This window comes from Pleurodeles waltl, chromosome 6 (assembly GCF_031143425.1).
Source record: "Pleurodeles waltl isolate 20211129_DDA chromosome 6, aPleWal1.hap1.20221129, whole genome shotgun sequence".
Taxonomy (NCBI): domain Eukaryota; kingdom Metazoa; phylum Chordata; class Amphibia; order Caudata; family Salamandridae; genus Pleurodeles; species Pleurodeles waltl.
The window spans coordinates 887,979,068-888,000,803 of NC_090445.1; the positions used below are offsets into that span (position 1 = coordinate 887,979,068).

General features: G+C 48.5%; 1 protein-coding gene across 10 annotated transcripts in view; it reads right to left on the reverse strand.

The window, feature by feature from the left end:
* The window catches only part of UROS (uroporphyrinogen III synthase), a 450,422-nt gene that overhangs the window by 95,439 nt on the left and 333,247 nt on the right, over positions 1-21,736 (reverse strand). The gene's annotated exons all lie outside the window — the stretch shown is intronic.

Below are 21,736 nucleotides of genomic sequence, written 5' to 3' on the forward strand. Positions count from 1 at the left end.
TTAACAGCCCTCTGCAGGTAAGTGCAGCCACTCACTGCACCCGTCTATGTGGATTCCATCTGGATAGACTGGAAGTAGTTCTTAATCTTTTCACTTCTGCGGATGCGAATGTATCACAACTGAAGACAAGGATCCCTAAGTAATTTCTACAATTTGTCTCTTAACAACAAAAACACACACATATACACAAATAAAGACACACTATATGAACTCAGCACTTCTAACGCCCTCTGCTGCTGCATGTTTAAATATAAGACTACACACACCGTGTAACACCCAGGCTGTACTCACAAAGCAATAGGTAATCATGTGAAATCAGAGCTCTCAGAATAAGTGATGGGCCAGAAGTAGTAAATGGATTGACACTGGTCTTAGATATATAGATACAGGGCAGCAACCAATCTTATGTCAAAAGGTGACAAAGAGAGTGACTGTATAAAACCTAGAAAACTAGGTGCTCATTGCGCCACAGTACCTGCTGCCTACTGAGAAATGGTACTCTGCCTGTGTGTTACAGCTCTGCTGAAAAGCGCAGCAATGCCTCCTTTACAATACAAGCAGTGTAGGTGCCTGGAGTCTGTAAGTGCCTGCTTATGTACAGGAGTGGATGGAAGAAAGAAAAGGCCTTCGAGGAATTTACCTCTGCATACATGCACAGGTTACGAAGTGGTTAAAACATTGGCTCAGGAAGTGTGCAGATGCATATGATTTTCTAGAAAATCATAAGCAATCCAACTGTTTTTAGCCAGAAGCTGATTGCTAGTTAAGAAGGGAGAGTGTTTGAATGCTAACAGTGACTGTGCATACATAAGTGCTCTGTTCTGACCTAGCATTCAGCTTCTGACTAAAAACATTTTTGTTTTTAATCATTATTATTGATTTAATTGATGCATATATAAAATACATTGTGTAGGCAATGGCAAGGCTTCAAAAAGCTATAGATGTTACTAGATGAAACTATTATCTTCGTAGGAGGAATCATGTTTATACAGTTATTGAGCTAAAAATCTTGATAATTATTGACAGAAAATCACAGTCATATGGGACTGTGGACCACCTGAATAGGAGCCGTGGACCCCTAGTGGTGTGTGGACCACATTCTAATGCCCTCTGCAATAGAAGATTGCCTCTAGAAGACCCCTTCTAGAGAACAAGGGAAGAAGAAAGTGGGGGTGGGTTTGTCATCTGTAGGTATCCCCTTACACTCCATCTTGCAGACATTATTCTTAGACTAAAATAAATGTCAACTTCGGTAGCCCTAAGGACAGATGCATCAATAATGTTAGAAAATAATTTACTGAACACATTTATTCTTAGGTTTACGAATGGGTTACAGCTGCGATAACGGACTCAAAAATGCAAATAAAGCAGTGGCATCTACCCCAGGCTCGGGACATAATTTACGTAAGGAGGCCAGTACGCAAACTTAAAAAAAAACACCTTTATTTTTAATTTTGTTAAATCCAATACAGAAGTTGATTTATAGGTGAGAAAAACATCACATTGCACGGTATGTTCTTGAGAGCACATATCCATGTAATAAGCAATCAACCCCCAGAAAAACATTGCCTCTCCGTAATTCGGTATGCCACACACACACACCACGTTCGACCAGTGCCCTAATGGCTAGGGGAGCTGCATCCTCCAGAAGGTTAGTTTCCGCGTCTTTATTATTATCCGAGCTATCACTATTCTCTGTTTCTGTGGTAATGTTAGGGTCTAGAAAGTGGTCACACAGGTCTAGCCAGATTATGAGTTCCCCATTGTTAGAAATGGGGTCTTTGGTTGACAGTCAGGTTACCCCCTGTTCAAGCAAGGACCCTCACTCTAGTTAGGATAAAAGAGAATCACCCTCAGCTAACCCCTGCTTACCCCCTTGGTAGCTTGGCAGAGCAGTAGGCTTAACCTCAGAGTGCTGGGCGTAAAGTATTTGTACCAACACACACAGCAACTTAATGAAAACACTACAAAATGACACAACACCAGTTTAGAAAAATAGGAAATATTTATCTAGACAAAACAAGACCAAAACGACAAAAATCCAACATACACAAGTCAAGTTATGATTTTTTAAAGGTTTAAAATAAAAAGAGTCTTTAGGTAGTTGTAACAACACACTAGCGCTGCTAGCGTCTAAATGTACCTGGTTTGCGTCAAAAATAACCCCGCACGGGCGGTGTGCGTCGAAAGTAACCCTGCACGGCTGTGTGCGTCGAAAACAACTCGGCACGGCGGTGCGCGTTGAAAAAGCCAGCCACACGACGATCCGAAAGTCCCGCGGCGCAGGGTGCGATCTCTCAGCCTCCGTCAGCGATGCTGCGCGTCGTTTCTCCTGCTCCGGGCGTCGGTTTTTCGGTCGCGTTTCCTGCGGCGTCGTTTCTCAGCTACGGAACCGGCGTCGCGTCGTTTTCTCAGCCGCGATCGGATTCGCGTCGATCTTTTCTCCGCACGGCGCTCGGTGCGTGTATTTTTGTCCTTAGGCTGCCAGCCTCTCCTTTCAGGGTCCCAGGAACTGGAAGGGCACCACAGAGCAGAGTAGGGGTCTCTCCAGAGACTCCAGGTGCTGGCAGGAAGAAGTCTTTGCTATCCCTGAGACTTCAATAATAGGAGGCAAGCTCTACATCAAGCCCTTGGAGATTTCTTCTTCAAGATGGAAGGCACACAAAGTCCAGTCTTTGCCCTCTTACTCTGGCAGAAGCAGCACTGCAGGAAAGCTCCACAAAGCACAGTCACAGGCAGGGCAGCACTTGTTCCTCAGCGATCAGCTCTTCTCCAGGCAGAGGTTCCTCTTGATTCCAGAAGTGTTTCTAAAGTTTGTAAGTTTGGGTGCCCTTCTTATACCCATTTTAGTCTTTGAAGTCACCTTCCTTCAAAGGGGACTCACACCTTCTTGTGAAATCCTGCCTTGCCCAGGCAAGGCCTCAGACACACACCAGGGGGCTGGAGACAGCATTGTCAGAGGCAGGCACAGTCCTTTCAGATGAGAGTGACCACTCCACCCCTCCCTCCTAGCAGAGATGGCTAATCAGGAAATGCAGATCACACCCCAGCTCCCTTTGTGTCACTGTCTGGTGTGAGGTGAAAAACAACCCAACTGTCAAACTGACCCAGACAGGGAATCCACAAACAATGCAGAGTCACAGAATGGTTTAAGCAAGAAAATGCTCACTTTCTAAAAGTGGCATTTTCAAACGCACAATCTCAAAATCAACTTTACTAAAAGATGTATTTTTAAATTGTGAGTTCAGGGATCCCAAACTCCACCTGTCCATCTACTCTCTAGGGGAATCTACACTTTAATCATATTTAAAGGTAGCCCCCATATTATCCCATGAGAGAGAGACAGACCTTGCAACAGTGAAAACGAAATTGGCAGTATTTCACTGTCAGGACATATAAACCACATTACTATATGTCCTACCTTATCCATACACTGCACCCTGCCCTTGGGGCTACCTAGGGCCTACCTTAGGGGTGCCTTACATGTAAGGAAAGGGAAGGTTTAGGCCTGGCAAGTGGGTACACTTGCCAAGTCGAATTTACAGTGTAAAAATACACATACAGACACTGCAGGGGCAGGTCTGAGACATGATTACAGAGCTACTTATGTGGGTGGCACAACCAGTGCTGCAGGTCCACTAGTAGCATTTGATTTACAGGCCCTGGCACCTCTAGTGCACATTACTAGGGACTTACTAGTAATTCAAATATGCCAATCATGGATGAACCACTTACATACAATTTAAACAGGAGCACTTGCACTTTAGCACTGGTTAGCAGTGGTAAAGTGCCCAGAGTAACAAAAACAGCAAAATCAGAGTCCAGCACACGTCAACAACCTGGGGAACAGAGGCAAAAAGTTAAGGGAGACCACGCCAAGGATGAAAAGTCTAACACGTGTCCCCCCCAGCTAAAAGTGGGGAGCAACTACCCAACCTCATGGGAGTTCTCATCACTAAGGCGGAAGAACCTGGACAGACCATCAGCATTGGCGTGTTCTGTACCGGGTCGATGTTCCACCGTAAAGTCCATCCCCTGTAGGGAAATGGACCACCTCAACAATTTTGGGTTCTCACCCCTCATCTGCATTAACCATCTGAGGGGTCTGTGGTCGGTCTGAACTCGGAAGTGAGTCCCAAACAAGTAGGGTCTTAGCTTCTTCAGTGCCCAGACCACAGCAAACGCTTCACGTTCTATGGCACTCCACCTACGTTCCCTGGGTAGTAACCTCCTGCTAATGAAGGCTACGGGTTGATCTAGGCCCTCTTCATTCAGCTGTGAGAGTACTGCTCCAATACCATGCTCTGAGGCGTCTGTCTGTACAACAAACTCCGTGGAGTAGTCAGGTGCCTTCAGCACAGGTGCTGTGCACATGGCAGCCTTCAGGGCATCAAAAGCGTTCTGGCAAGCCTCTGTCCAGATCACTTTCTTGGGTTGCTTCTTGGAAGTCAACTCAGTTAAGGGGGTAACAATGGTACCATATCCCTTAACGAACCTCCTATAGTATCCTGTGAGACCTAAAAAGGCTCTCACTTCAGTCTGGGTCTTGGGAGGCTCCCAAGCCAGAATCGTGTCAATCTTAGGCTGTAGGGGTGCCACCTGGCCACTCCCCACCTGGTGTCCTAAGTACACAACAGAACCCTGCCCTATTTGGCACTTGCTCGCCTTAATAGTGAGGCCTGCCTTCTGCAGGGCCTCTAACACTCTCCAGAGGTGTTGCAGGTGTTCCTCCCATGTGGAACTAAACACAGCAATGTCATCCAGGTAGGCGGCACTGAACTCATCCAGTCCTGCCAACACCTGGTTGACCAACCTCTGAAAGGTGGCAGGGGCATTCTTCATCCCAAAGGGCATCACATTGAAGTGGAAGTGCCCATCGGGGGTAGAGAATGCTGACCTCTCCTTTGCCCCTTCAGTTAAGGCAATCTGCCAGTACCCAGATGTTAAATCAAACGTACTGAGGTACTTGGCAGCTCCTAACCGATCAATGAGCTCATCAGCTCGGGGGATGGGGTGCGCGTCAGTCTTGCTGACCGCATTGAGACCCCGGTAGTCCACACAGAACCTAAGTTCTGGAGTGGCACCAGGAGCAGTAGCCTTTGGGACCAAGACCACTGGGCTGGCCCAAGGACTGCTGGAGTGCTCAATAACCCTTAGGGCTAACATTTTGGAGACTTCCTCCTTAATGCAAGCCCTCACCCTGTCAGTCACCCGGTAAACCTTATGTTTAACAGGTGTACTGTCCCCAGTGTCCACATCATGTGTGCACAGGTGTGTGACTCCTGGGATCAGGGAAAACAGTGAGGCGAACTGTCCCAGCACGTGGCGACAGTCCCTCTGCTGTTCCTCAGTCAGGGAGGGGGAGAGGATCACTCCCTCCACAGACCCATCTGTCTCTCCTGCAGACAGGAGGTCAGGAAGAGGCTCACTCTCTTCCTCCACCCCGTCATCTGTCGCTAGGAGCATGGATAGCTCAGTTCGCTCAAAGTGTGGTTTGAGGCGGTTGACATGTAGGACCCTCAGGGGGTTCCTGGGGGATTGCAAGTCTACCAGATAGGTGACCTCGCTCTTTCTTTCCACCACCTCAAAAGGCCCAGTCCACTTATCTTGGAGAGCCCTAGGCTCCACTGGTGCCATGACCCACACTTTTTGTCCAGGCTGAAACTCAACCAGAGTGGCATTCTGGTCGTACCACCGTTTCATGTCCTCCTGGCTTGCTTCCAGGTTCTCCTGAGCGAGACTCCTGAAGCGGGCAGTCTGGTTTCTTAGTGCCAGCATGTAGCTAAATACATCCTGGGGTGGTTTACTAGGAGCTTTCTCCAAAGCCTCCTTCACCAGACTGAGCGGTCCCCTCACAGGGTGGCCATAGATGAGCTCAAAGGGGCTAAAGCCAAGTCCCTTTTGAGGCACCTCCCTGTAAGCGAACAGAAGGCATGGCAAGAGGACGTCCCACTTACGCCTCAAGGGCTCTGACAGGCCCTGAATCATGCCTTTCAAGGTGCGGTTGAATCTCTCAACCAGACCATTACTTTGGGGGTGGTAAGGGGTGGTGAACTTGTAGGTTACCCCACACACCTTCCACAGAGACTTCATATAAGTGGATATGAAGTTTGTACCCCTATCAGATACTACCTCCTTGGGGAACCCCATGCGGGTAAAAACCCCCATCAAGGCACGTCCCACCACGGGGGCGGTGACCGTCCTTAGAGGAATAGCTTCTGGGTACCGTGTGGCATGGTCCACCAAGACCAGGATGAACCTGTTGCCCATGGCTGTCTTGGGATCCAGAGGCCCCACAATGTCAATTCCTACCCTTTCAAAGGGAGTACTGACTACCGGTAAAGGTTGGAGGGGAGCTTTGCATTTCCCCCCACTCTTGCCACTTGCCTGACAAGTCTGACAAGATCTACAATAAGCAGCTGACTGCTTGTTCATCAAGGGCCAGTAAAAGTGGGAGACAAGCCTCTTATAGGTCTTGTCCTGCCCTAGATGTCCTGCCAAAGGCACATCATGAGCCAAACCCAGTAGGAAGGCCCTGAAGCCCTGGGGTACCACCAGCATACGAGCTGACCCCGGCTCAGGAACCTTAGGCTCACTATACAGGAGGCCATCCTCCCAATAAATCAGGTGAGTACCTGGCGCCCCGCCAGCCGCCTGGGCTGCAGCCTGCTGCCGCAGCCCCTCAAGAGTAGGGCACTCCTTCTGCGCTGTGCAGAATACTTCCCTGGTGGGTCCCCCTTCCTGCTGCCACTGCGACAGCTCGGGGACCTCCCCCAGTTCAGCCACCTGTTCCCCTGTAGGTTCCGGGGCATCACCCTCAGGCTCTGCCTCCTCCCGGACCGTGGGAACTTCTGGGGCGGGTTTCCCGCGCCTCCTGCCTTTCCTCTTCTTGGCGGTCCCCTGGGCCACTGTTTCAGGCTCCAGGGGCTCTTGACTACCCTGATTGGCTGCCATAGACCGGGTGGATACGCATACCCACCCAGGCAGACCCAACATCTCCAAGTGAGACCTGTGTTCCACCTCCTTCCAAGGGGAATCTTCCAGGTCGTTGCCTAGCAAACAATCAACAGGCATGGTTGGACTCACAGCTACTTTCCAGGAACCTGAGACCCCCCCCCATTCAAAGGGAACCTGCACCACTCTGCAGAGGCGCTCAGAATTGTCTACTGCGACTACTTGGTGAAGTACCCGGGGATCAATCTGCTCTTCAGACACCAGGTGACTCCTCACTGTAGTCACACTGGCTCCAGTGTCTCTTAGAGCCTCCACCCTCTGTCCATTGATGGTCACCCATTGCCTGTACTTCTTAGTGTTATCAGGCACTAGGTTTCTCTGGACCATCTCACTGTCCCCTAGTGAGACAAGGGTCATTTCTGCTGGTTCCCACCCACCTGAAACCAACTCCTCCCCAAGCGCTACACTGGCCAAACCCTGGGACGGTGCACCAGTGGGTGCCGGTGTACTTTTGGGGCATTTGGGGTCCCCCCTCACATGACCCACCTGGTCACATGAATAGCACTTACGTAGGGGACCACCTGCCATTGGCTTCCCTCTGGAGAACCATGGCCTCTTTTCACTGGGGGGTTGGGAATCCTTGCCCTGGGAATCAGGTTGGGGCCCTTTAGAGAACTCATCCTGTTTGCCCTTACCCCCCCCTTTCGTCTGAGAGGGACCCTGCCCACCCTTGGCGTGGTCTCCCCCATACCTCTTTTGGACCCTGGTGCTCTCCCAGCGGTCCGCTTCCTGTGCAAGCTTCCTGGGGTCAGTCAGCTTGCTGTCAATGAGGTGCTGGCGCAGCTCTGGAAAACATAAACTGTACAAGTGCTCCCAAGCAATTAAATTGTAAAGCCCCTCATACGTGTTTACCTTACTGCCCTTCACCCAACCATCCAGTGACCTGCAATAAGAATCAACACATTCCAACCATGTTTGGGATTCCTTCCTCTTGTAGGATCTAAACTTCTCCTTGTACTGCTCAGGGGTGAGACCATACCTGGTAAGTAAGGCCTCCTTCATGGCAGGGTAGGTGAGACTCTGAGCATCCCCTAAGGCCGTCAGTGTGTCCCTCCCCTCTGCCTCAAAATGCTTCCACAGGGCTGCCCCCCAATGAGCTTCAGGGACCAGGTTCATGTGGAGAGCTGACTCATAACCCTTGAACCACAAGTAGATATCATCCTCCCTCTTATAATCCCTTACAAGGTCTTTTGGGATGTGTACCCTTCTCTCAGGCTGCACTGTAGAATTGCTGCCACCATCCCTACTGGACTGACTCCTCTGATCTATCTCTTTTAAACTGAGCTCATGAGCCATGTTTATCTTCCTTTCCTCAAGGGCCAGCTTTCTCTGTTCCACCTCAAGGGTCAGCTTTCTCTGTTCCCCTTCTAGACTGAGCTTTTTCAGCTCCAACTGGTACTCCCTCTCTGCCTGTCTGTCCTGTAACTCTCCAGGTGTCAGACTCTTGGAGGACACACTGCTACCTGCCCTGGAGATCCTCCCCTGAGACATAGCAGGCCCACCCACTACATCAGTGTGAGTGACTTGCAACTCCTCTTCCCCCTCTGGCTCCTCATCTGTGTGCCCCTCAGCTGCTTTGGCTGTCACCCAGGCCCTCAGCACCTTTTGCAGCTCATCCTTCTTGGATGAGCTCTTAATGGGACAGCCAACATTACTACAAAACTGCTTCAACTGAGCCACTTTGTAGCTCTCCAATTTCTCCAAGTCAAAAGCAGCTTCAGCTAGGGCATCTCCAGACTGAGACATGATGAGAGGTTAAAAGAAATATGCACAGTTCCAAAAACAGAAAAGCAAGTTCTCAAATGAAGTTTCAGCAAAGTCAATCACGGGATCAGCGAAAAAAAAAAGAGAAACTGAATGCAGAGAAAAACAGTCCAAGTAAAAACAAAAATCACAAGACTAGTAGTATGTGGTCACGTAGTGGTCTGAGATCAAAAACAGTAGTGTACACTTAATTACTGTATGTCAAGTACAAATACAAGTCCAAATCCCGACCGCTGGTCACCAATGTTAGAAATGGGGTCTTTGGTTGACAGTCAGGTTACCCCCTGTTCAAGCAAGGACCCTCACTCTAGTTAGGATAAAAGAGAATCACCCTCAGCTAACCCCTGCTTACCCCCTTGGTAGCTTGGCAGAGCAGTAGGCTTAACCTCAGAGTGCTGGGCGTAAAGTATTTGTACCAACACACACAGCAACTTAATGAAAACACTACAAAATGACACAACACCAGTTTAGAAAAATAGGAAATATTTATCTAGACAAAACAAGACCAAAACGACAAAAATCCAACATACACAAGTCAAGTTATGATTTTTTAAAGGTTTAAAATAAAAAGAGTCTTTAGGTAGTTGTAACAACACACTAGCGCTGCTAGCGTGTAAATGTACCTGGTTTGCGTCAAAAATAACCCCGCACGGGCGGTGTGCGTCGAAAGTAACCCTGCACGGCTGTGTGCGTCGAAAACAACTCGGCACGGCGGTGCGCGTTGAAAAAGCCAGCCACACGACGATCCGAAAGTCCCGCGGCGCAGGGTGCGATCTCTCAGCCTCCGTCAGCGATGCTGCGCGTCGTTTCTCCTGCTCCGGGCGTCGGTTTTTCGGTCGCGTTTCCTGCGGCGTCGTTTCTCAGCTGCGGAACCGGCGTCGCGTCGTTTTCTCAGCCGCGATCGGATTCGCGTCGATCTTTTCTCCGCACGGCGCTCGGTGCGTGTATTTTTGTCCTTAGGCTGCCAGCCTCTCCTTTCAGGGTCCCAGGAACTGGAAGGGCACCACAGAGCAGAGTAGGGGTCTCTCCAGAGACTCCAGGTGCTGGCAGGAAGAAGTCTTTGCTATCCCTGAGACTTCAATAATAGGAGGCAAGCTCTACATCAAGCCCTTGGAGATTTCTTCTTCAAGATGGAAGGCACACAAAGTCCAGTCTTTGCCCTCTTACTCTGGCAGAAGCAGCACTGCAGGAAAGCTCCACAAAGCACAGTCACAGGCAGGGCAGCACTTGTTCCTCAGCGATCAGCTCTTCTCCAGGCAGAGGTTCCTCTTGATTCCAGAAGTGTTTCTAAAGTTTGTAAGTTTGGGTGCCCTTCTTATACCCATTTTAGTCTTTGAAGTCACCTTCCTTCAAAGGGGACTCACACCTTCTTGTGAAATCCTGCCTTGCCCAGGCAAGGCCTCAGACACACACCAGGGGGCTGGAGACAGCATTGTCAGAGGCAGGCACAGTCCTTTCAGATGAGAGTGACCACTCCACCCCTCCCTCCTAGCAGAGATGGCTAATCAGGAAATGCAGATCACACCCCAGCTCCCTTTGTGTCACTGTCTGGTGTGAGGTGAAAAACAACCCAACTGTCAAACTGACCCAGACAGGGAATCCACAAACAATGCAGAGTCACAGAATGGTTTAAGCAAGAAAATGCTCACTTTCTAAAAGTGGCATTTTCAAACGCACAATCTCAAAATCAACTTTACTAAAAGATGTATTTTTAAATTGTGAGTTCAGGGATCCCAAACTCCACCTGTCCATCTACTCTCTAGGGGAATCTACACTTTAATCATATTTAAAGGTAGCCCCCATATTATCCCATGAGAGAGAGACAGACCTTGCAACAGTGAAAACGAAATTGGCAGTATTTCACTGTCAGGACATATAAACCACATTACTATATGTCCTACCTTATCCATACACTGCACCCTGCCCTTGGGGCTACCTAGGGCCTACCTTAGGGGTGCCTTACATGTAAGGAAAGGGAAGGTTTAGGCCTGGCAAGTGGGTACACTTGCCAAGTCGAATTTACAGTGTAAAAATACACATACAGACACTGCAGGGGCAGGTCTGAGACATGATTACAGAGCTACTTATGTGGGTGGCACAACCAGTGCTGCAGGTCCACTAGTAGCATTTGATTTACAGGCCCTGGCACCTCTAGTGCACATTACTAGGGACTTACTAGTAATTCAAATATGCCAATCATGGATGAACCACTTACATACAATTTAAACAGGAGCACTTGCACTTTAGCACTGGTTAGCAGTGGTAAAGTGCCCAGAGTAACAAAAACAGCAAAATCAGAGTCCAGCACACGTCAACAACCTGGGGAACAGAGGCAAAAAGTTAAGGGAGACCACGCCAAGGATGAAAAGTCTAACACCCATCTACTTTTTCATCACGCCTAGACAGCTTTATATGGACCTCCTCAGCTAGTTTCCATTCCGCCATGTCTTTGTACCATTGCTTTGTCTCCAGGGCTCACTGTCCTATCCATGTAATCACTACTCCACCCCTGGCGAGCCCCGTTGCTAACTGCGCAAATCTGTATGCCATCTAGTCCCTTTCATCTTTTAATGTTACCTAGCCAACAGCAGCGTGGAGTATTCTCCATTTGTAAATGTGTGACTCCTAGCAACTCTCGTCCACCACTTGGGTCCAGAAACTCCTCATGGGCTGGCAGTTCCAGGCCAAATGAAGAAAGCCCACACCACCCATGCCACAATGCAGACAGTTGTCCTCTCTGATTGGTCATGTGTCTGAGTCCTGTGTGGGTCAGATAAATTCTGTGCAAGAAAATATCATGCACCCGTTTGAACCAGGCATTACTGTAGACCGTTTTTGTAAGTGCACTGGTGTGTGACCACTCCTCATTCCCTAGGGTGGTCTCTAAGTCAACATCCCAGGCCGCTGGGCCCGGGGTTGTGTTCCCGCTGCGTTCGTCCTCAAGGTTTTGTAGAATAACATGATCAGATGCCTACCCAACTCACACAGGACAGAAGGACCTCCACTGTATGTGTGGTCCCCTGCACAGCAGGGTATGAGGTTCAGGTCTGATTGGCCACACCTGTTAACCCAGAGTGTTGCAGGAAGTGTCCCGGGCCCAGATTGAATTCCGTACGAGCTCAATCAAATGTGATAACTTTTTTCCCAGGGTACAAGTCTCTTAGTTGGGCACAGCCACCATCCTTCCATGCCTGGAAGGTCATATTGGCCATCATGTGTCTTACTGGCATCAGTATTCACAAGGATAGTTTGTGGTGAAATGGGGCACATTTGAATACCGCCGCAACAAACCATTGCCATAACTTCGCCGTCTCTGCACAACATATGGCATGTCTATCGAGACCCCTGCATCCTCCATTAAAAATGCTGAGAGTTGGTCCGCTGCCACCATTCCTGCGAGCAGTGTCTTTTACCAATTGTCTTCTTCATCCATCCATCTTGCTGTCTGTTGAAGTTATGTGGCATAATAGTACAAGTTCAGTCTCGGTAATTCCAGCCCCCCACCTCATAAAATCGAGTTAGCGTGTTTAGAGCCACCCTATTGCTTCTGCCCGCCCACAGTAAAGAGATAAGGAGTGTAAGGAAATGCCTCCTTGGCATGGTTACCCCCTGACTTTTTGCCTTTTCTGATGCCAAGTTATGATTTGAAAGTGTGCTGAGGCCAGCTAACCAGGCCCCAGCACCAGTGTTCTTTCCCTAAACTGTACCTTTGACTCCACAATTGGCACACCCCTGGCACCCAGGTAAGTCCCTTGTAACTGGTACCCCCGGTACCAAGGGCCCTGATGCCAGGGAAGGTCTCTAAGGGCTGCAGCATGTCTTATGCCACCCTAGGGACCCCTCGCTCAGCACAGACAGACTGCTTGCCAGCTTGTGTGTGCTGGTGGGGAGAAAATGACTATGTCGACATGGCACTCCCCTCAGGGTGCCATGCCAACCTCACACTGCCTGTGGCATAGGTAAGTCACCCCTCTAGCAGGCCTTACAGTCCTAAGGCAGGGTGCACTATACCACAGGTGAGGGCATAGGTGCATGAGCACTATGCCCCTACAGTGTCTAAGCAAAACCTTAGACATTGTAAGTGCAGGGTAGCCATAAGAGTATATGGTCTGGGAGTCTGTCAAACACGAACTCCACAGCACCATAATGGCTACACTGAAAACTGTGAAGTTTGGTATCAAACTTCTCAGCACAATAAATGCACACTGATGCCAGTGTGCACTTTTTTGTAAAAATACACCCAGAGGGCATCTCAGCTAGTGGAGATGCCCGCCCCTCCGGCCACTGCCCCCACTTTTGGCGGCAAGGCCGGAGGAGATAATGAGAAAAACAAGGAGGAGTCACTCCCCAGTCAGGACAGCCCCTAAGGTGTCCTGAGCTGAGGTGACTCTGACTTTTAGAAATCCTCCATCTTGCAGATGGAGGATTTCCCCAATAGAATTAGGGGTGTGCCCCCCTCCCCACAGGGAGGAGGCACAAAGAGGGTGTAGCCACCCTCAGGGCTAGTAGCCATTGGCTACTAACCTCCCAGACCTAAACACTCCCCTAAATTGAGTATTTAGGGGCTCCCAGAACCGAGGAAGATAGATTCCTGCAATCTGAAGACGAAGAAGGGCTGCTGACCTGCAGCCCTGCAGAGAAGACGGAGACACCAACTGCTTTGGCCCCAGACCTACCGGCCTGTCTCCCCACTTCGAGAAAAACTGCAACAGCGACGAATCCCCCAGGGTCCAGCTACCTCTGAAGCCTCAGAGGACTACCCTGCATCTAAAAGGACCAAGAAGCTCCCGAGAACAGCGGCCCTGTTCAACAAACCTGCAACTTTGCAACAAAGAAGCAACTTTTAAAGACCACACTTTTCCCGCCGGAAGCGTGAGGCTTTCCACTCTACACCCGACGCCCCCGGCTCGACCTGCGGAAAACTAACTCTACAGGGAGGACTCCCCGGCGACTGCGAGCCCGTGAGTAGCCAGAGTTGACCCCCCCTGAACCCCTGTAGCGACGCCTGCAGAGGAAATCCAGAGGCTCCCCCTGACCGTGACTGCCTGCTTCAAGGAACCCGACGCCTGGAAACCACACTGCACCCGCAGCCCCCAGGACCTGAAGGAACTGAACTCCAGTGCAGGAGCGACCCCCAGGCGACCCTCTGCCTAGCCCAGGGGGTGGCTACCCCGAGGAGCCCCCCCTGTGCCTGCCTACATCGTTGAAGAGACCCCCGGGTCTCCCCATTGATCTCTATTGAAAACCCGACGCCTGTTTGCACTCTGCACCCGGCCGCCCCTGTGCCGCTGAGGGTGTACTTTCTGTGCCTGCTTGTGTCCCCCCTGGTGCCCTACAAAACCCCCCTGGTCTGCCCTCCGAAGTCGCGGGTACTTACCTGCTGGCAGACTGGAACCGGGGCACCCCTATTTCCATTGAAGCCAATGTGTTTTGGGCACCACTTTGACCTCTGCACCTGACCGGCCCTGAGCTGCTGGTGTGGTAACTTTGGGGTTGCCTTGAACCCCCAACGGTGGGCTACCTTGGACCCAACTTTGAACCCTGTAAGTGTTTTACTTACCTGTGAACTTAACATTTACTTACCTCCCCCAGGAACTGTTGATTTTTGCACAGTGTTCACTTTTAAAATAGCTTATTGTCATTTTTGCCAATACTGTACATGCTATTGTGATAATTCAAAGGTCTGAAGATACCTGAGTGAAATACCTTTCATTTAAAGTATTGTTTGTAAATCTTGAACCTGTGGTTCTTAAAATAAACTAAGAAAATATATTTTTCTATATAAAAACCTATTGGCCTGGAATTGTCTATGAGGGTGTGTTCCTCATTTATTGCCTGTGTGTGTACAACAAATGCTTAACACTACCCTCTGATAAGCCTACTGTTTGACCACACTACCACAAAATAGAGCATTAGAATTATCTCTTTTTGCCACTATCTTATCTCTAAGGGGAACCCTTGGACTCTGTGCATGCTATTTCTTACTTTGAAATAGTACATACAGAGCCAACTTCCTACAAGGAGCGATTCCAGTTTTCAGAACACCAATGCTGGGAGGGGACATAATGTGTTTTGTAGAACATATCGAAATTGTTGCAACAATACCATCTTAGAGATGGAAAGCCTATCCTTCAAGGACAGGGGGAGTGTTTTAAAAAGTATTACGGAAGCTCTAAGCAAGTCCAGGATCTGGCTAATATTGAGGAGTAATTGCTGGGTTTTAGAGTGCGCCACAAAGATTCCAAGGTATTGAAAATGCTGCTGTCCCCAACACAGACCAATCTCCGGCAGACTTTCTGCTGGTGTCCCAACTAATGATGCGAGGGGAAATAGCAAGGATTGGCTTAGTTAAATCGGAGACCTGATGTCTCCAAACTCGTTCAACAGGTGCAATAGGATTGGCAATGAGACGCGGGAGGATGGAAAAGAGCATCATCCGCATATATCAGTATTACATGGTGCACGTTCCTCAGGCGTATACCCCAGTCCCTCAGCTTCCTGTGTACCCAAACCACCAATGGATACAGGTCGAGCGCAAACAGGAGCAGTGAGAGCAGGCACCGCTGGTGTGTCCTGCATTCTAAAATCCACATCTCGGAACGGTGTTGTCTACCAACACTCTAGCACCTGGGTTCATGTATAGTAGACTAACTTTGCCTCAAAATTTGTGTCCAAAGCCCATAACACTCAGGAGCGCAAGTAGACAGTCTCAATCCACTGTGTCAAAAGCCTTCTCCAGGTCTATGGAGTCGAGCATCATTTCTTCATTCTGATCCTCAACATCATGCAATACATGGGCCAAGTAGCAGAGGTTCATATCTGTGTTCTGGCCTGGGATAAACCCGCACTGGTCCTCATGCACCAATCTGGGCATGTGTGGGGCCAGTCTGTTTGCCAAAAAATGTAAGTATTTTTTCATCTGAGTTAATCATAGTGATACGTCTGTATGCTGCGGGATCTGCTCCATCACCTCCCGGTTTCAGAAACAGACATATTTCTCCCTCCCTCTTAGTCTGCAGGAGCACCCCTTCATCACGAACTTCCAGTAGCACCTCCAGAAGGTGCTGCATAGTTAGGGCCAGACAGGCTTGATAAAATTTGACGGGGAAGCCATTTCCTCCTGGAGCTTTGGCTCGTGGCAGCATACGCAATGCAGCTCATGGTTCGTCTAACTCTACGAGAGCATCCAGCTCCTCCACCACCACCCGTTCAAGCCTGGTTATCGCCTGGTTCATTAGAACAGTATGTAACGGTCCAGGGTTATATTTAAATCTGCTGTGTACACCTGCCGAAACTGATCCCGGAACACTTTTAATATACCTGCTTTAGTGGTGACCCTATTGCCAACTGGAGCCATCAAGTGGGCCGTGAGCAGCGGAGGGTGTTCCCTATGTATGATCCAGGCCAGTAGCCTCCCCGATTTGTCACCCTCTCAATGCAGCCTTTGTCGGTATTGGGTTAGTGTCTACTTATCTAGACGATCCCAGATATCTGCTATGCAGCTGCGCACACTCTATTCTCTCCTATTCCCTTCGGGGGGAGTTCGATCAACCACCTGAAGGCTAGTTCTTCTCTCACTAATTCCACTTGCAGCTGTTGCCTTACTCGAGAGGTCAGGCCCCATGCAAGTTCCTCTACTGCCTTTAAGGCATCCCACTTTGTGGCCCTGTGTGTTGTACAGCCCCAATTTCTTGCTGGATAGTCCGTCAGTGCCTGTGAAACTGTCTCCCTCCTGACTTGGTCCATCAACATATCCAATGGCATCCTTCCAGTAAAAGTGCTATTCACTGGGCCGCCCCAGTGTATCATGCAGCTAACCGGAGAATGATCAGACAGGAAGCACACAATATATGTCACCTCAATATCCTCCGCCCTCAGGATCATGGCAACTAATATCATGTCTAATCTGCTGCAGGTGTGGTGTGCCGATGAGTGGCATGTGTATACTTTGTTGGTAGAATGACTTGCACCCCATATTTCTATCAATCCCAAATTCTGCATGGTCCCACCAAGTGGAACTGCCATTTGTGATTTTGTACCTGACGTAGAGGTGTTCTGTCCAGACTGCCATTGAGCACACAATCAAAGCCTCGAAGGCCATATGAGGAGAGATCCTGCTTCACCATGTCCTGCATGTTTGTATAGAAGGTGGGATCGTCTGTGTTACAGGCATAGGTGTTAAGTAACATCAACTGTTTCCTGTCAAGTGTCCCCTGAAATAAGACGTATCTCCCTCCCCACATCCACCTCCATGTATGTTAGAAAAAAATGCAGACTTGGGCCATCTAAATCAATGTTCCCCTAATGTTTGTAGAGTATGAGGAGTAGAAGACTTGTCCCCAACACTTTTTTGCTAGTCATATTGCCCCTGCTTTATCTAAGTGTGTTTCCTGCGGTAATGCTATGCTGATTTTATGCCTCTTCAAGAAGGTGAGAACTCTGTATTGTTTGGCCTATGTGCCTAAAGCCCTGATGTTCCAGGTCTGGATTTTGTAATCACCCCCCATTCCTCCAATTTGGTGCTGGTATGCGTCCACCAGAACTCATGTGTGTCATTCCTGGTCTGCGTTGTATGCCATGGATCCCAGGCCTGCTCCAGTAGGCCCTAGATCGCGGCCTTGCTGTCTGTCCGTCCTCACTTGTAATGGGGGAGGGTCGTCGACAGACTCCCCCCTGATTGTCGGTACATCTGCCCCCATGAGCCCTTCTCCTCCGATGTTAGAATGACTGTCACGCCTCCTGCTGTCTCCAATGCAGTGGTCCAACCTTTCCAGCTTCAGTCTGTTTGGCACTGGACACTCCTCATCAGCCGTCTGCGCTACTGTAGCAACCCAGGGGCCACCCGCTTGCTGCGCTGACTGATGTAGTTCTTCCACCCCTGTGCTTGGCATCCCCCATATTTCTTCTCAATCGTCCGTCGCTGCCAACAGCAGTATAGCCCTGTAATCCGCAGACCAGCGAGGCCTCGGCAGCCGCGCTCTGCTATTGTTCACCGCCACAGGATACCTTAATTTCGACCAGTGACTAGGTGTCCGGTCTTATGTGTGCATCTATTCAGGGTGCAGTTTGTAGAGGAGATTATAAGGATTATGCAGGATTTCATAACTCGCTGAACAGGAGCTCTGGGGCTCACGTACTACCAGCCATGTTGCTTGGCCAACCCCCACCAGTATACAAACTTGGTGAGTACTTCCAGCATACTGAAAACAAACCAGTCAAGGCTCATGCAAAAGTGAGCAAGGTGTGTTACCCCTTAAAACTACAGGGTGGAGAGGCCAATTGTAGGTGCTCTCTTAACCTGCATAATCAGGGGCCCAGAAACTGTTGCCAAAAAGGAAACAAACATGAGGAGTTTACAGGGACAAAAGTACCAACATCATCACTTCATTCTTACAATTATATCTCTTCATCCTTACAATTGTATCATTTTTATCCTTAAAATTATATATTCAAGATACTTTTACAAATTATCCCCCCATCCACCCAGAATGGACTCCATGTTTTCTTCTGTAACTTATCTTTTTTTGTGAAAAACAAAAGGATAAGAAAGATAGTTACAACACAACTCTTTCCCAATAAGGTTACCATCTTGAGAGTGGCCCCTACTGCCTTACAAACACTATCCATGCTTAATATGGACTTTATAATTCTAGGTAAAGTCCTGGCAAATAGAATTCTACCGTACGTGCAGAATCTAGTTCACGAAGACCAGAATAGGTTCATCCTGAATAGAAGCACGGCCCTCAACATATGCAGGCTATTCCATGTCCTGTACCAACCGGATATCCAGAACCAGCCAATCGCTGTACTCATGTGGGTAGACCTTGAAAAGGTGTTTAATTCCATTTGATGATATTCCCTAACTATGGCCATACAAAAGATGGACCTTTGGGAGGGATGGATTAAGTGGGCTACACTGCTTTACACTGACCCGATCGCAAGCGTCAGGACGGGGAATACGATCTCCTCCAAACATGACATCCATAGAGGGACGAGGTAAGGCTGCCCACTATCGCTCTTACTATTCGCCCAACCCATAGAACCCCTAGCTGCGCTGTTCTGCAGAGAAGGCAATGGGGATGGTATAATAATAGATGTATTCCAACACATTATCTAGCTTTATGTGGACGATCTTTTACTGTACATAGCACAAGGCATGAGAGGGGCGCATAAGGTGGTGGCACATCTTGAGGAATTTGGGGAGGTATCAGGACTGCAATTAAACCGCACTAAGACCTGCCTATTCCCCTATCTCAGGGGTGCACAGTGCACACAAGACCTACCTGAGGGTCTCAGGTGGGAAACCTCTTCCTTTAAATACTTGGGCATCTATGTCTACCACACAGTAGACAGTCTAAACGAAGGGAACTTGGGGATGGCATATAAGTTCCTTAAGGGTAATATCTCCTTCTGGAGATCACTGAGATTATCCCTGACAGCACCATTTGCTCTGTCTAAAATGGTAGTTCTCCTTTGCCTTTTGTATTATTTTGTAAACCTTCAGATATCTGCTGTGAGATCTGAAATAGGACGAGGTACATACAGGGTGTCACTAAAGACCTTACGGCACCACCTAGATGAAAGGGGCTTTGGGGTGCTGGACTTTGAGCTATACTACATGGCCGCACAATTGCAGTGGATCTCGAAGTGGCTTGATGATTCACACAGTAGTTCTTTAGATCACATAGGCCTGGCCCCTTACCAAGACCTTCTACTGCCGAAGTTACTCAGTCACAATGTAAATATCCTGCATTCCATCATTTTACTCAAGGTGGCAATGTACACCTGGAAAAGATGCCAAGTGAGAAACCTAAAGGTGATTACATACCCCCCCGATCCCACTGGTTGGTCTCCTCCACAGTAACCCGGTTACTCTGTGTACCACAGCAAATTTGACTGCTTGGACTACCGCTGGATTGGAATCTGTAGGAGACGTTTTCCAAATGGGGATGCTCATGCCCGTGGGTGATTTTATGGAACAATATGCATTACCCTGTGGCCAATTCCTGAATTACAAAACTTTACGTCGAATGTTCGTGGACCTGTTGCATTGTGGAAGGGGAGAGCCCAAGACACATGATACTCTGCGGTTACTGCTGATGATTGGTACTTCTTATCGACAAGTCACTTGTTTTTATAGAGCATTAAGCGACGAGGAACTCCAACCTTTGACTGACCTGAGAGCTAAATGGGATCATTTCTGTGGGAAGAAATTCACGGACAGAGAATGGAACAAAATAGTGATGCACCCCAAAAGGATATCCCGTAACACTAGGCTCAAATATACTAAATTTAACTTCCTTCACATGACCTACCTCACCTCACACAGACTCCGGGTCATATAGGAACCTGCTATGGGGGTGCCCCAGATGCATACAGCTGGATGCAGATTTTTCCCATATGACCTGGAGCTGCCCCGTCTCAGGGTATTCTGATCAGCGGTTTTACGCAAGTTGCACCTCACACTTGGGTGCAATATCCACATGATATAGAGGTCTGCCTATTGGGTATCTTCCTGAGACCCAAGAAACTGATGGTGGGATCTAGGTTCCCAGACCTGGCACTGGCTCTAGCAAAGCGACATATCGTGATGGCCCGGAAATCGAATAATGGTCCTGTATATGACGATTGGGTACAAGATATCATAAGGTGGGCCGAATGAGAAAAAAGGGCACCTCAGTTTGAGGATAGATGAGAAATCAGAAGGCGCCCAATGGCAGATTTGTGGAGCAAGGTATTGGGATCCTGGTTAAACGCAAATAATAGCACTGTGTCAGACCAGAGAAGTGATAATGTCACAGAGCTCTAACATCAGAGGGAAACACTGAACAAGAGATTAAATGTAGATGAGACGGTAGGGAAGCTCGACACCAAGACCCCCATTAGCCATTACCTCTTAGTGCCCAACTCACATCCATACTACACCTCATGACACAACACTCTGCATGCTACACACGGCGACTGAAGCTGAAAGCCTCCGGCAGATGCCACCTCTCTCAGCAGGCTGACATTGCACTACCATAATGTTGATCACAGCCCCTAACACCAGAGACCCTATAGTTGGTTATAACACTGATCAATTTTCTTCTTTAATACAGTTTATTTCAGTTGAAATGGCTCCAACCTTTGATATTTCTCTTACCACTTCATCACAACGAGCTCCTTTCACTAGACAACAATAGCCCTCCCCATATACAGTTTATCAGAGACAGATAGCTGTGAAAACAAACCCAATGTCAGATATTGTCGCTCCTACAGTTGGAATTGGGCACACAACATACCATGGATTGCCTTGACACTCTTTGATGTACTTGTTTTGTCACATTCTTGTGCTTGATGCAGCTGCATAATTACTGTACAAATCCTTCTTTATGCCTATCCCATAGGGGCGAAACACGATGAAGGTAAATTGTTAATGTATGGAAAAGAGAAATGCCAATAAAGACATTTAAATAAAAAAAACTTCGAGGGTGACTGCCTTTTGCATAAACTCCATCATACTACACCTGTCCCACATTACAGTGCTGAGGGCACTACAGAAAATATTTTCTTCCTAAGTAGCATAGTAAGACAGTTATCCAGGTAGTGATAATGGTACACCTACCACTGCCGCAACGCTCTTAATGCTGGACTTCCTTTCACCACATGCAACTGATCCAAAACAGGCTGTAAGATTGTTGTTGGGCATCATTCTGCACCAATCGATCTTTAAACATCAGCCTTCTTTACAATATTTTTCAGTTCAAAACATAATGCCCTTGCATGTCAGTTTGCACATTACTTCCTATGTCCTCACACCTAACCTCCACTCCTTAAGTGCATGACCATTATTGATTCCCAGAATCTGGTTGGTAATTAATTCACAGTACCAGTGTTGCATCTTAGCGCCAGGACACCCTAACCCAAGGTAATCATTGTGCTTTATAAATATTACATTGAATTGGATTGATTTCTCCAT